Raw genomic sequence first — 13,363 nt, 5'->3', positions numbered from 1 at the left:
TAATGGCTTGGCCTCTGATGGAGAAGGTGCAATGGCCCGACCCTGGTGATGGTTGGAAGGTGCAGAGGTGTGGTGGGGAGTCAAAGGATGACTCCCAGATTTCTACCTTGAGCGACTACATGAAATGTGCCATTTTCTAAATGGGGAAGACTCGAGGACAGGCAGGCTTTGAGGGATAAGAACAGCAGTTCAATTTTTTTTTTAATTTGAAAATACTGGATTTAATAGAAAATATCACATTTAAACAAGTTCTTTGAAAGATTAGCTTAAACAGAATGACAGTGACGATCACGTAGAAAAGCCTCAAACAGAACTGAACTGAACTGGTACCAAACACAGTACAAGAAAGAGATCTAGGTCAGGCTCAGAAAAGTCTTCCCTAGAAAGAGAGGCAACAGCAGCTGCCAATAGGCACAAAGACAGGCAGGAGAAGGCAGCATCCACTCTATGAAGGCTTCAGAGAGTGAAAGGAAGGCAGAGCAATAGACTCATCTTATGAACAAGGGGTGAAGGACCAATGGAGAGAGGGGTTGTACTTCCTTAAGCTCTAGAAACAGACCATACCATATGAGCCTAAGAAGGTTCTAAGGAAGGCAGAGTCCTGTCAGTAAGGGAAAGAAAATTAGGCAGCTTTAGAAGCACTGGGTATGTTATCTTGGCACTCAGCTCTTACGGGTGCTGGAAGACATGTCTCTCGCACCTGAGCTTCTTGTCCTGGCTCCCATCACTTTGACTGAATGCTGACAAAGAATCTGCTATCCTAGTGGACCACCCACCTTCTAATGAGTGCACAGTTGAACAGCCACAGTGAGACCTTTGAACAAAAACACAGGGCTCTGATGGGAAAACAGTTTCCGCCTTCCTCCTCTTGGTGCTAGAGGATCTCTAAGGGAGAGGAGTTTGACAGCTGGGCCCACTGGGGCTCTGGGGTCATTAGCAAAAAACCCTTCTCTTTAGTGCCGCCTTGTCCCCACCGTTCAAATCTTCCCCCAAGGAGTCCTTCAAGTTCATAAAAGGTCAGCTCTGAAACCAGGAGGGAAAAAAAGAAAAAAAACTGGGAGGGAGGAAGGAAGCAAGAGTTTTCTTTCCACAGCCCTTGCTGCTGACCGGAGGAACTGTTTCCCTGTACTTACTTTTGACAATCAAGGGCAGTGATTCTCAATAAGGTGGCAGAACCAAGAGGTTCTTAAGACTCTCCAAAGAGGTTGTGTCCAGTATACACAAGCCCCTAATTCCCTCTCAGTTGAGAATCACTGCATGGAATCATAGCAGCTCCTAAAGGGAGAGTGTTGTTCATATAAACTGTGTCAGAGACAAAACAAAAAGTTTAAAACTCCTAACCTAGGTGTGACAGACACCAAGATGGATGGAGTATATTTTAGAGGGTTTTTTCTGAATAGGAGTAGGTTACAAACAAGTCATTCCCCAAGTAGCCAAACTATAGGGCTAGGCACCAAACCTCATAGACAAGAACCAAAGGCTTACTCACTTATCAGGAATATTAATACTAAGATTAAAGAAATATGATTGTGTTCTCCTAAAGACCATTTCCAGAAGAACCTACCCATCCCTGTGGATACTAGGTATAGCACAGGCTAGTCACTGTATGGTTTCATGGGAGACTGGTTGTTCTCTAGTTCCTTCGCTTTGATGCTGTATAAGGGATCCACCAACTCATCATGAACAAGCATTAAACATGTGAAATATTTGACAGTTTTCACTTTCAGCTCTAGGGTGGCATCCTCGTCATACACTAACTCTGTGCGGAGCTGCTGCTAGAAGGCAGATACAGTCCCCATGTGGCTCACCCCTTCCTCAATGGTGGTATACAGAGCAAATGCCTTGCGTGCATCCGTGATGAGATCATCACCTCTCTAACATCCATGATGATGCCAGGGCCCACCACCAGGGACATAGTGGGCACCTCGGTGAGCTCTCCATTGAAGAACCTCGCATTGGGCAGGATGGTGCCCATGGCCACTGTCTTCACACGAGTCCTGGACACCAGATTGGAGCCTCGTTCACTGAAGATGATGTATCCATCAAGGTCAATGCCTCCCACAAATGGCTCGATCCCACCTGCAGCTGTGGGCATCACACACTCCACCTCCAGGCCTGCTGCGTTCCCACTCAGAACCTGGATGTCAGTGTGCTTGAAGAAGCTGTTCCATTGAAGAGGTGGTGACTGTCTGGGTGGTCTCGAGAAAGCCCACATACTTGTCCACCTTGAAGCTGTTCACATATTTGAAGGATAGCTCCCCATTCTTGTGGAACTCAATCAGCTTCTTGTAGCAGCCGAGTGGGGTGCCCCTAATGGGGGATCCCAAGGTGAAGCACTTGTCTGACCCTGGGCTAAACTGGATGATGTGGTTCGTGATGTATTTGGCTGCCCACTCACTGGCCTGAGAATAGTTGTCGAGAAGATGAGATTCGCTGTGTTGAGGACACCAGCGGCTGCTGCAGCAATGGCCAGTAGTTCAGTTTTGAACATAACTAATTCAAAATGTTTGTGGGGCAACTAACTGCATAAGTTAAGCTGGATGTATAAATCTGGACCACAGAAGAGAGGGCTGGACTGAAAGTTTACATTTGCGTGATATTAACCTATATTCACAGTCGATTCGAGGTTATGGGAATGAGCACGGGGTCAGAACAAGAGAAAGGCCCAGGATGAGCCTGGAGGCATTACAGAGAAGAGAAAGAAACTGAGAACGAGTAGCTGGAAATATGGGAGAAATGCCCAGAGAGTATAGTGTCATGGAAACTGAGATCAGAGAAAATGTCAAGAACGAAGGTGTGGGAAACTATGGAAGACGGAGAGGCTGAGAAAGATAAGGACTAAAAAAGTATCTATTTCATTTGGCAATATGGATTTCATTTAAGGATCTTGGACATTTAGTATAGTGATGGGCAGTAAAGATAAATGTATTTTGAGAAGCTTGACTTTGAAGACTAGGAGAGAAATAGCAGGTTGGCTAGAAAGAGAAAATACTGGTTTAGGAAGGGTTCCTTCCAGACTGTAGGAGATTTCTTCCAAACTATATTAGAATGCTTAGAATATTGATCTAGTGAAGAGAAGGAGATTGAAGAAGAAGGAGAGGTGATGAGGGAAAGTGCCAAACTTGGAGGAAAAAAGGCACCAAGAGGTGGGATCCCCAGTGTACGTGGAAGGAGGAACCTTTGAAAGAAGGGGAACTTCTTCCTTTGTTTCAGTAGATATGTTGAGTGCAGATGAAAGCAAGCTTGTAGCTTTGCAGTGGGAAAATGGGGCTGCAGCCTGTTAGCTTATATCATATTTTCTCAGTGAACTATCAAGCAAGTTTATAAGGCCTATCAGATGAAAAAGATTGGGGTACAAAACAAACAAACAAAAAGGATAATTTGAAAGCCTTCTTAGTTTTTTGTCTCTTCATGTCTTCTGCAAAACTTAGCTACTGAAATCAGTAAGACTCCTAGAACTCCTAGAGCTCTATGATCTCCAAAAGCAAACATGATCTGGAACTCTTTAGAAATTGTAGATAAGACATTGAGTGGGATCTTTTTTTTGGTGTTCTTACCCTTATAATCACCTTCAGTGGCCCTTATTCACCTCCTCACCTGTGCTGATGTAATGAAAACCAGCCTCAGCCTCACAAACTGTCCCCCAATGATGCTGAGCGCTGAACTACCAGTGTCTGACTCCATGCGCCAATTCTTCATCTCCCCTTGGTGCCAACCATGTCTGCATATCAGGCAACATTCTAGCATCCCGTGGCTTGCAGGGGCACAGGAGTATAACTTGAAAGTAACAGGAGCAGCCCTTCTGCAATGTTGGCCATAGAGGCCAACCCAAAGTCTTCCACATGTGTGCATTGTGTGTGAGTGTGTGTGTGTTTAATGTGTGTGGATTTGGAGAGAGGGTAATGTGACAGATATGTCTTAGAGCAACAGTGTCATGGGTGAAATGGGTGTATAGCTTCCTATTAGGGAATTTTGAAGACCAAAATTCGCTTGTACGAAATTACAATTCAACGTAATTGTTAAAAAATTAATCGGTCTCAAGTTATAATTATAATATCACATATCGGTGGAAAGAGAGGCCATGATAGATATCAGCTACACCTCCCAAAGCCCAAAGAATAAAGAGAAAATAGATCATCTTTGCACTAGGGCTCCCATATGTGACTTCTTTTTTTAGAAAAAAAAATTACTGATTATAACCTCAGTTAGAGGAGAGGATTCCATATGGCAAATTCAACAAATATTATTCAGACCTAAAGTGACCAAAAAGTGCAACATGGCCATACTCTCAAAGAGTTAAGCTAGCTTAAAATGATTTCGTATGTTTTTATAAACCTGCCTTCCTCTCCCACCTCCATTTCCCTGCTTCCAGCCCCAAACCTACATACAACTACATTTCTCAGTGATAGATGCTTAATACTTAATAATTCTTTATAGAATAACTGAATGGATATCCATGATTCTTAAAAACCCATATTCCAAGGTCAATAAGTTATAATTTTCCCTAATGTTCTTAGAATCCACCAAAGCTAGTGCAACCCAATCTTGAAGCCGTCCTTATTAAAATGGAGGTGAACAGACTCTTACTGCCAAATATGAGAAACAAGTTCAGCTTTATGGATGGTGGAGGATTTACTTATGACTCCATCTCTTGCTTACATTTTAGTATTGTGCAATTCTCCTCCTTCTCACTTTCATTGCCTCTGTCAAATATTTTTCTCTAAAATGTTGTCTTACTATATAAAGAAATATCCTAGAAATTGAGGAAAGACCTAATCAAGGAAGTCAGTAAGTTTCCAATATTAACGTTCCAAGCACTGATACTGTGATCCCTTAAAGTTGTCACGTCTCAGGCCACCCTTGTTTAAGCAGAGAGGATGAAAACACAAAAAGTATCACTGGTACCAACATAAAGCTTCAGGAAATCAGAGGGGAGTAGTGCATGGGGCAGGGCAATGGAAAAAGCATAGGGTGAGATTAGGTTCAACATTTCTGATAAAAGATGGAAAACAAAAATCCCTTAAGGTTAGACTTCTTTCTAGTTTATCTAAGGTGATTTCTTCTTTTCCTTCATTGGGAAACATCTTTCCTTGGCCTTCCCCCTGAGCTAGGACCTTTCACCATATAATAGACAAATCAGGTACTGGAATTAACCAAATTTCCAGGTTCCAGGTCAGATAGTGTCAATGCTTTCTTTTCTTTTCTCTAACTGTAGAAGCTGGACAAACTCAAGTGATGGCGTATGCTGTTGCTCTCGCTAAGAACTAGAGCTCTAGGGGGATGCCTGTCTCAGTTTCTGAGTTTTTCCTCTCTTGTCCATTGCTCCCATATGGCTTCATTTTGCCCCGTGACCTGGATGCTGTTTGACCATGAGGATCAGGGCTGGTGCCAACCCAATGGGCAAAGAAAAGTGATTTCCTGCCATAACGACCTTGGCCAGAAATCCAACCAATGCCTCAAATACTTCACTTTCCAAGCAATGTCTTTCTTAGAGATCAGAAAACGCAAACAGCTTTATCTCAAATGTTAAAAGGAAAAAAGAAACTTCAGCTAAGAAATTATAATGTTAGGAACATAGACTCTAGACTCTGTTGGGTCAATGACCTATTTTTTCAGTCCTGTATTTTTGCATTAACAATTAAATAACTTAAATGCCGAACATGTATTCAAAGTACCAACAGTTCCTTTTTTTAAAAAAATCAGGTACGTGAGGATAATATTAACAGCATTTCCAAATAAATGACCAAATCTTTCTCATTGTTAAAGGGAACAAAACAAAACTCCGAATCATAAGTAGCACACTAGTAGCTGGCCAATAGACAGTCTGGATTGGAAAATTCTTTTACGTGGCATCCAGTGTTTTCCAAAAACAATTTCATTTCAAACAACGATCCTTCCAGATGTGACATTTGGGTAGAATTGTTTGAAAACACCAGAAGGAAATGTAAAACGCCAGTGGTTTCCAGACAATCAAACACTGCAATTGCTGAGATTTAAGACTTAAGCCTATATAGAAGTTGTTCCTATATATTAAAATGATATTTATACTTTGTCCGCACATGTAGGACATGCCTGGGGAAATGGAAACTTAACTGTACACCTTCACTCTCATTCAAGATTGTTGAAATCATGCTTTAAATGGCCACAGGCAAAATTCAGACTCTGGGAAATTAGTTTTTGGTGACCTGGCCTCATATTCTGATCTCCTTTTATTTTCAGCACCTCCTGTACTCTCCCTACCCTTAGCAACCCTCACCCCTTGGTACTGCTTGGGTGGTGGGGAGGCAGCTGGGAGAACCTGATAAACTCTTTCAAAATAAAAATGTCCCTCATTGGAGTGTGTGCATTTCAGAAGGGGTCTCAGAGGAGAGCAATATTTAACTGAAGGAATGAGTTTTTGAGTAGTGGAGAGCAGAAGTAGACCTTTTGCTAGTTTCTCTCGAATCCCACCCAATGGCCATCTCTATGGACACATAAGGCAAAACATCATGCTCTGTTGACCAAAGATGACTTACCCCCCCATGTTTCTGGAAACTGCCAGAATCAGACAGACAGACATTTAGATCTTGGATGCACAGCAAAAGATGTATCTTTGAACAAGTCACTTAACCTCTCCTAAGCTTCTTTCAGCTGACTGTGAGGGGGTTGAAATGAGAGAATGTCTGCAAAGCACCCCAAATGGTCTCTGTTAAAGCAAACTTATTAGCTCCTTTCTGCCCCCTTCTCAGTGGCGGTATGGTGAAAGGTGGATTTGAAAACCTACTGACACTCTGTGCCTCAGTTTCCAGGTTAGTAAAATGGGGATATCAGTAGTGTCTTGGCCAGAGGGTTACAATGAAAAAAAAAAAAAGAGATAATACATTAAAGTGTTTGTTTAGTGTAGGACCTGGCACCTAATAGGTGCTTGGTAATTGTGAGCTGCCATTGTGCAATTTGGTCAGACAGCTGCAATATTGGCTGAGACATAGGATTTATGAAGAGTTTTTACTTTTATGGGAAAAATAAATCTCTCTTCTTATTTCTCCCATCCAAACTTTCTGCATTCTACGATATGCCTTGTGCACTTACCACAGACATCTCAATTATTTGGCTAATGGAAGGGATCAGGAGTGTGGAAAATCTAAAACAGCAGTGAAAGTTCAAATTCTTTACATTTAACTTTGTCATGTGGAAAGAGAAACACTCATTGATGGACTGGCACCCATTCGAATAGCTGCACAATCACATAGCAGTTGTGGTGTGGGGAAAGCAAAAGCCTTACAGGAAATAAATAGCTTGAGGAATACCCATGGTTACAAGTGTACATGTCGTTTTGGAAATCAGTCCCATCCCTTAAGGTAAGAGCTGCTATGCAGGCTTCAAATCTCCTGCCAAATCCTGTAGCAATTGCTTTAAAGCTTAAATTCAAATAAAGCAGGAATTTTCAGTGGGGCATAACCTTTAATGTGCTCCTGAGATTTTTTTTTTTCCTAAAATACCTACCCTACTACCTGGCAAGAATTTTTAAAACTCCCCAATCAGAAAGTTCAGTTCTTTGAATTAAAGCAGTAATTGTTAGGAGAAACTAGCCCAAAAGGCAAAGATTCCCAGGTAGGTAACACACCATTTTTATCCACTGGTCCACAATTAGGTGAATTAACAATCAGTTTAGCCATTTCTTAGCTTTGGGACATAAGACACATACATTTTCTTGGCAAGATGAGTGGAAAGAGGGATTAGGAAAATAAACTGCTCGTGGTTGCCAGCTCAGATGCTTTCAGGGACTGGGAAGGCAGCATCCTGGAGAGCAGGTCTCACTTAAAGATGTTCTCATTTAAGAACTTTTAAGAACATTTTTAACTTTTAAGAACATTGTTCTGGCCAAATAAAGCTTGTCTGTTGGTCACCAATTGACCCATTAGTTTGCAATCAGAGCTTCAGAGTATGAAACATAGGGAGAGGCTGTTCTAGGGGGTAAGCCTGGCCCAGTTGCTAAAAGAGGGGAGCTGGATCATGAGGAGACAGTGGTGGGAGCTGAATGGGCAGTTGTGCACAGGGGTCAAGGGCAGGCACACTTCATACCTTCAAGTATAGGGTAACATGCCCAGGCTGTCAACCACCCTTGATCACCTGTGGAAGTTTCCAGAACAATGAGGACCTTCTTGTGGATAAGACACCCGAGAGCCAGACCTTCTAAGAATTTCAAAGGATTACAAAAAAGACCTGGATCCTAGTGAAGTCCCATGTAGGAGAGTAAATTTCAGAACGATTCAGTCATAATCTGAAAATATCAGTGGGCAGAGAAATTAAGAAAAGGTTTCCTCCACTCAGCAGGTCCCCTTCTCACCTTACCCTCATTTCTTCACTGATTTCCTTTTCCCCCCTTCTTCCCTGGTCTGATGGATGGGCTCAGTGCATGCCAAATAGGAATCTGTCAACCTGACTTATTGCCTGAAAGAAAGAGTTTTGCAGAAAGTAAATATGCTTCCTAAATAAAGGTGGTAAGTTGAGTATGACCGTTCTGACTGTTAAGGTGAATTCCTTGTTCTGGCCTCTGCATGGTACTTGGCAGTTGGCCCATGATCAGAAGAGACTTCCTGAGCACCAGCCTCTGGACTACAGATGGTTCTATTGAGAGTCAACCCTTTTCTCCAGATGCATTTCCTGAGTCAGACTCAGCTGTGTTTTTAGCGGATGTCTCTGGTTTATTTCTGCTCAGAATGCAACTTCAGTATCAATACTTGGGATTCCTTTGTTTGTTGGTTTTGTAAAATTTTTAAAAATGTATATTTGATTGCACCCAGCTATTTGCAGACTGGCCATCCTGTGCTCATTACTAGCTGTACTCCAGCTGGAGACAAGGCATGCACTGACTTAGGGCCTACTCTGGGCAAAATCCTGAGATGGGGTGACGATTGTCATCTGTCGCTTTTTATTTTGTGCCTTGTGACTTGTATTACTGTAGATGAATGATTGCAACCTGATGGTTGGAAAATGTCTCAAGGTAAGGAAGCCTTTTTCTAATTTATACAAAGCCATGGTTCATACTTGCAGGGGCTGTTTCCTGTTCAAGATGTTCTCTCACCTCTGGGTTCCCTGATTTCCTTTTGACTATTAAGTTGAAGAATATCCCCCAAATAAACAGAGAACATTTGGGTTTTTTGATGCAGGGATGCTATGATGCAGCCTAAAAAAAAAAAAAGAAAGAAAAGAAAAAGACCATTAAACTTTCTGCACGTAAAAAAAATATTTCCAAGTAGTGTGCAAGGAATGTAAGGGAAGGAGGCAGGCATTTCATTTGCACATGTAGTTTGCAATAAAAAATGCATCTTTTACATTTTGATATGGCTGCTTTGGCACAGTCCCACTATAAAATGGCCTCATCAGCAAGACCAGGGCATCTGCTTCAATGATAACAAATAAACCCAGCAAAATACTGCCTTTCGATGTGCAAATGCAGGAAACTTCCTCCACTCCCTGATGGATGAGGGTAATTGTATCTGTGGCCTTCTAGACCCCAAGTTATCAGCTTTCTCTCTCTTCCTGGCGTAGCCACCCTAAAAGATGTTTATTTGTAGGCAGGAGTGAAGACAAGGGCAAAGCTAAGGAAAATGTAAAGGAATGAATAGGTTGAAGCAGAGGAGTCTTTCAGTATTCCTGAAAGCAGCTAAAGCAAGTGATGGTGTGACGTGGTCTTTTATGCACACACACACACACACACACACACACACACACATTCAAATACTAAAGGACTGCATGTCTCCTCATAGGAGAAGATGAGGGACTGGTGTCAGTTATGTTTCAAACAGACGAAATGCACGCACATGAGCACAGAGAGCCCTGCTTTGGTGTTACCCATCTCTGGTTATGGGAATCAGGTCCTGACACTTCTCTTAACAAAACTGTGCAAAATCAAGTTGACTGTTAGTGCACTTTCTTTGGCAAAAAAAGAAAAAATGTATATATATAGTTCTGGAGGGAAAAAAAAGCCAAAGAGCTCTATAAAACATTTCCTAATTCTCTACTTCGTTTTCTTTTTACAATCTTCTTTCGTAGTGTTTTTGAACTGGGAGAACTTCTTAGGAGACAAAGCAAACGTTTTAGAGTATAAATAATTCAAAAAATATTCCCTAGCTCCTGTCAGATAGCAGTTTGAAATGTATGATTTCTGAATCGCATCTGAAAATGTCTGTGATGACTCTGAACTGACTGCATTGCATGGTTATTAATGCTGTGAAAAAATGCTGCACTAAACTCAGTCTGCATTAGGATTTTTGAAATTGGCTTTATTGAGGAATAAATAAACTGCATCCATTTAATATGTGAAATTCGATGAGTTTTGACAGTTTTATCTACCTGTGATACCGTCACTGTAACCAAGGTACATTACGCATTCAACATCTCCCCAAATTACTTACATCCCTTTGCAGTTTGTCCCTTCTTCCACCCCCAGCCTCTAGGCAACCATTGATTTGATTTTTAATCACTACAGATTAGTTTGGAGTTTATATAAATGGAATCATATACCATGTATTGTTTTGTGTCTGGCTTCTTTCAGCATAATGATCTTGAATTTTATCCATATTTATGTGTGCATATATAGTCCTTTCTTTAAAGAATAATGAACTTTCTTTTTTAGAGCAATTTTAGGCTTATCGAAAAATGGCACAGAAAATACCAAGTCCCCCCATACCCCCCTCATAGTTTCCCCTAATATTAATGACTTGCATTAGTGTGGTACATTTGTTATAATTGATGAACATTTTGGGTAGCTAAAGACAGCAGTTTACATTTGAGTTCACACCCTGTGTATATAGGGTTTGTGGATGTTGACAGATGTATAATGCCATGTATCTGACAATACCTTATCATCCAGAATAGTTTCACTGCCCTAAAAATGCCCTGCACTGCACTGATGCCATCCCTCACCACCACCCCTTGCCACCTGCACCCACAGCAACCACCAATCTTTCCACTATCTTTATGGTTTTGTCTTCTCCACAATGTCATGCAGTTGGAACCATATAGTATATAATGTTTTCCAACTGGTTTCTTTCATGAGTTTTTGTTGTTGTTATTGCTGAGTCATATTTATTGAATGGCTGTATTATATTCTGTTTATTCAGTCACCTGTTGATGGACATTTGGGACACTTCCAGCTACATTAGTGTTTCTATTATTACTGGAGATTGCTATCTGCTTCGCTGTTTGCATTTCATCAACTTATCCAATGATGCTGTAGTATATAAAAATGATGACTTGCCTTATCTGGCTCACTCCTTAATCTGACCCTGTCTTAAAAGTATGAAATGGGAGAAAAAAGTAGATAAAATGCTGTGGCAGCAACTGGATCCTGAGGTGCCGGGCCGACCCACCAGACCCGAGCCTTCTGGACCTCCTTTCTGAGGGAGCTGCGAGCAAGATGTGAAATAGTGGATTTGACAGCTATAGCAGCTCCACCTATGGCAGCGCGGTGGCTACACACAATCCCCTGGGGGCTTCGGATCGCCGACACCTTCTCAAGCTGAAAAGAAATCAAGAACCCAAGCCCAGCACATCGTTCCTTGTACCATATCCCAACTACTTTCTGCCACTCTGGTTGATGAAGTGTTCAAAATTGGGAATGTTGAGATTTCACAAGTTACTATTGTGGGCATAATCAGACATGCAGAGAAGGCTCCAACCAACATTGTTTACAAAATAGATGACATGACAGCTGCACCCATGGATGTTCGCCGGTGGGTTGACACAGATGATGCAAGCAGTGAAAATACTGTGGTTCCTCCAGAAACATATGTGAAAGTGGCTGGCCACCTGAGATCTTTTCAGAACAAAAAAAGCCTGGTAGCCTTTAAGATCATGCCCCTGGAAGATATGAATGAGTTCACCACACATATTCTGGAAGTAGTCAATGCACACATGACGCTGAGCAAATCTCACAACCTGCCCTTGGCAGGGAGAGCACCTATCAGCAATCCAGGAGCGGGTGAAGCAGGGAACTTTGGTGGGAATAACTTCATGCCAGCCAATGGCCTCACTGTGGCCCAAAACCAGGTGCTGAGTTTGATTAAAGCTTGCCCAAGACCTGAAGGATTGAACTTCCATGATCTCAAGAACCAGCAACCACACATGAATGTAGCCTCAATCAAGCAAGCTGTGGATTTCCTTAGCAATGAGGGACACATCTATTCCACTGTGGATGATGATCATTTTAAATCCACAGATGCAGAATAACAGGAATAACTGGATCTAATTGGGTACCTGAAATATTTTCTAGTTGGATCTAGTTTCACAATCTGTTGTCTCCAATTGTGCATAAGTTTGGCCAGTTGACTTCTAGGAAGTAGGTTTTATCTATAAAAGGTCTCAACTGACATCCTTCTGAACTTTTTGCACTTCTCTTTGTCTTGTTTTGTTTTAATTTTTTGAAGCTCAGAGGGAAATGGGCAATTATCAGGGATATAAACCAGGACAGAATTTCTTGAAGAAGATACAAATAAGTTAGTTCACATCAGGATAGATGGAATTGGAAGAGAACCTACCAAGAGAGTTGGACAGTATTACTTAAATAAATGCTCAGGAGCTTCTATTCCTAAAATGTTTCTCGTTAAGGCAAAATGAACAGGACTAAGACCTATTGCCAGAGAGCTAACCAAAGGACAGCTAACCTTTGCCTGTCTTTGTTTCCCACTTTGGTTATATGGAGTTACTTTCAGAATTGCACTTTCATTCAGCCTATTGTCTTGACTGCTGCTGAAAAGCGTGTTTATGAGAATATGAGGTTCTGGAGTGGTAGCCTCTGGAGCAGGGCAGAAGAAAGTACTTATTTTGTACTGTTTTGTAAAAATATGTGCATCCATTTGTTTAATAAAACAGTTTCCTCATTGCAAAAAAAAAAAGTATGAAATGGGGGAAAAAGAAGTATGAAGTTGGGTTTGGTTCCTGGCCCATGCACCCTCCAGCCCCTTCAGAAAGTGTGAAGTACTCAGCACTGCATTAAGGTTTCGATATACTCTATTCTAGTTTGCTAGCTGCCAGAATGCAATTTACCAGAAACGGAATGGCTTTTAAAAAGGGGAATTTAATCAAACGCTAGTTTACAGTGCCAAGGCGGAGAAAATGTCCCAATTAAACCTAGTCTATAGAAATGTCCAATCTAAGGCATCCAGGGAAAGATACCTTGGTTCAAGAAAACCGATGAAGTTCAGGGTTTCTCTCTCAAGTGAGAAGGCACATGACTAACACAGTCAGGGTTCCTCTCTCCTCTGGAAGGGCACATGGCTAACACAGCATTATCTGCTAGCTTCTTCTCCTGGCTTCCTGTTTCATGAAGCTCCCTGGGAGACATTTTCCTTCTTCATCTCCAAAGGTCGCTGGCTGGTGG

At 41.7% G+C, this 13,363-nt stretch overlaps 2 pseudogenes; one reads left to right on the top strand and one right to left on the bottom strand.

Annotated features, from left to right (window-relative positions):
- Positions 1–1,595: 1,595 nt before the first annotated feature.
- On the bottom strand, positions 1,596–3,684 carry LOC143665140 (glucosamine-6-phosphate deaminase 1 pseudogene; annotated as a pseudogene).
- A 7,717-nt stretch (positions 3,685–11,401) lies between these two features.
- Positions 11,402–12,893, top strand: LOC143665258 (replication protein A 32 kDa subunit pseudogene; annotated as a pseudogene).
- Positions 12,894–13,363: the final 470 nt, after the last annotated feature.

Source organism: Tamandua tetradactyla, chromosome 21, assembly GCF_023851605.1.
Source record: "Tamandua tetradactyla isolate mTamTet1 chromosome 21, mTamTet1.pri, whole genome shotgun sequence".
In the NCBI taxonomy this organism is placed as follows: Eukaryota; Metazoa; Chordata; class Mammalia; order Pilosa; family Myrmecophagidae; genus Tamandua; species Tamandua tetradactyla.
The sequence above is the reverse complement of the archived record's forward strand: the minus strand, read 5'-3'. Positions and strand labels throughout refer to the sequence as shown.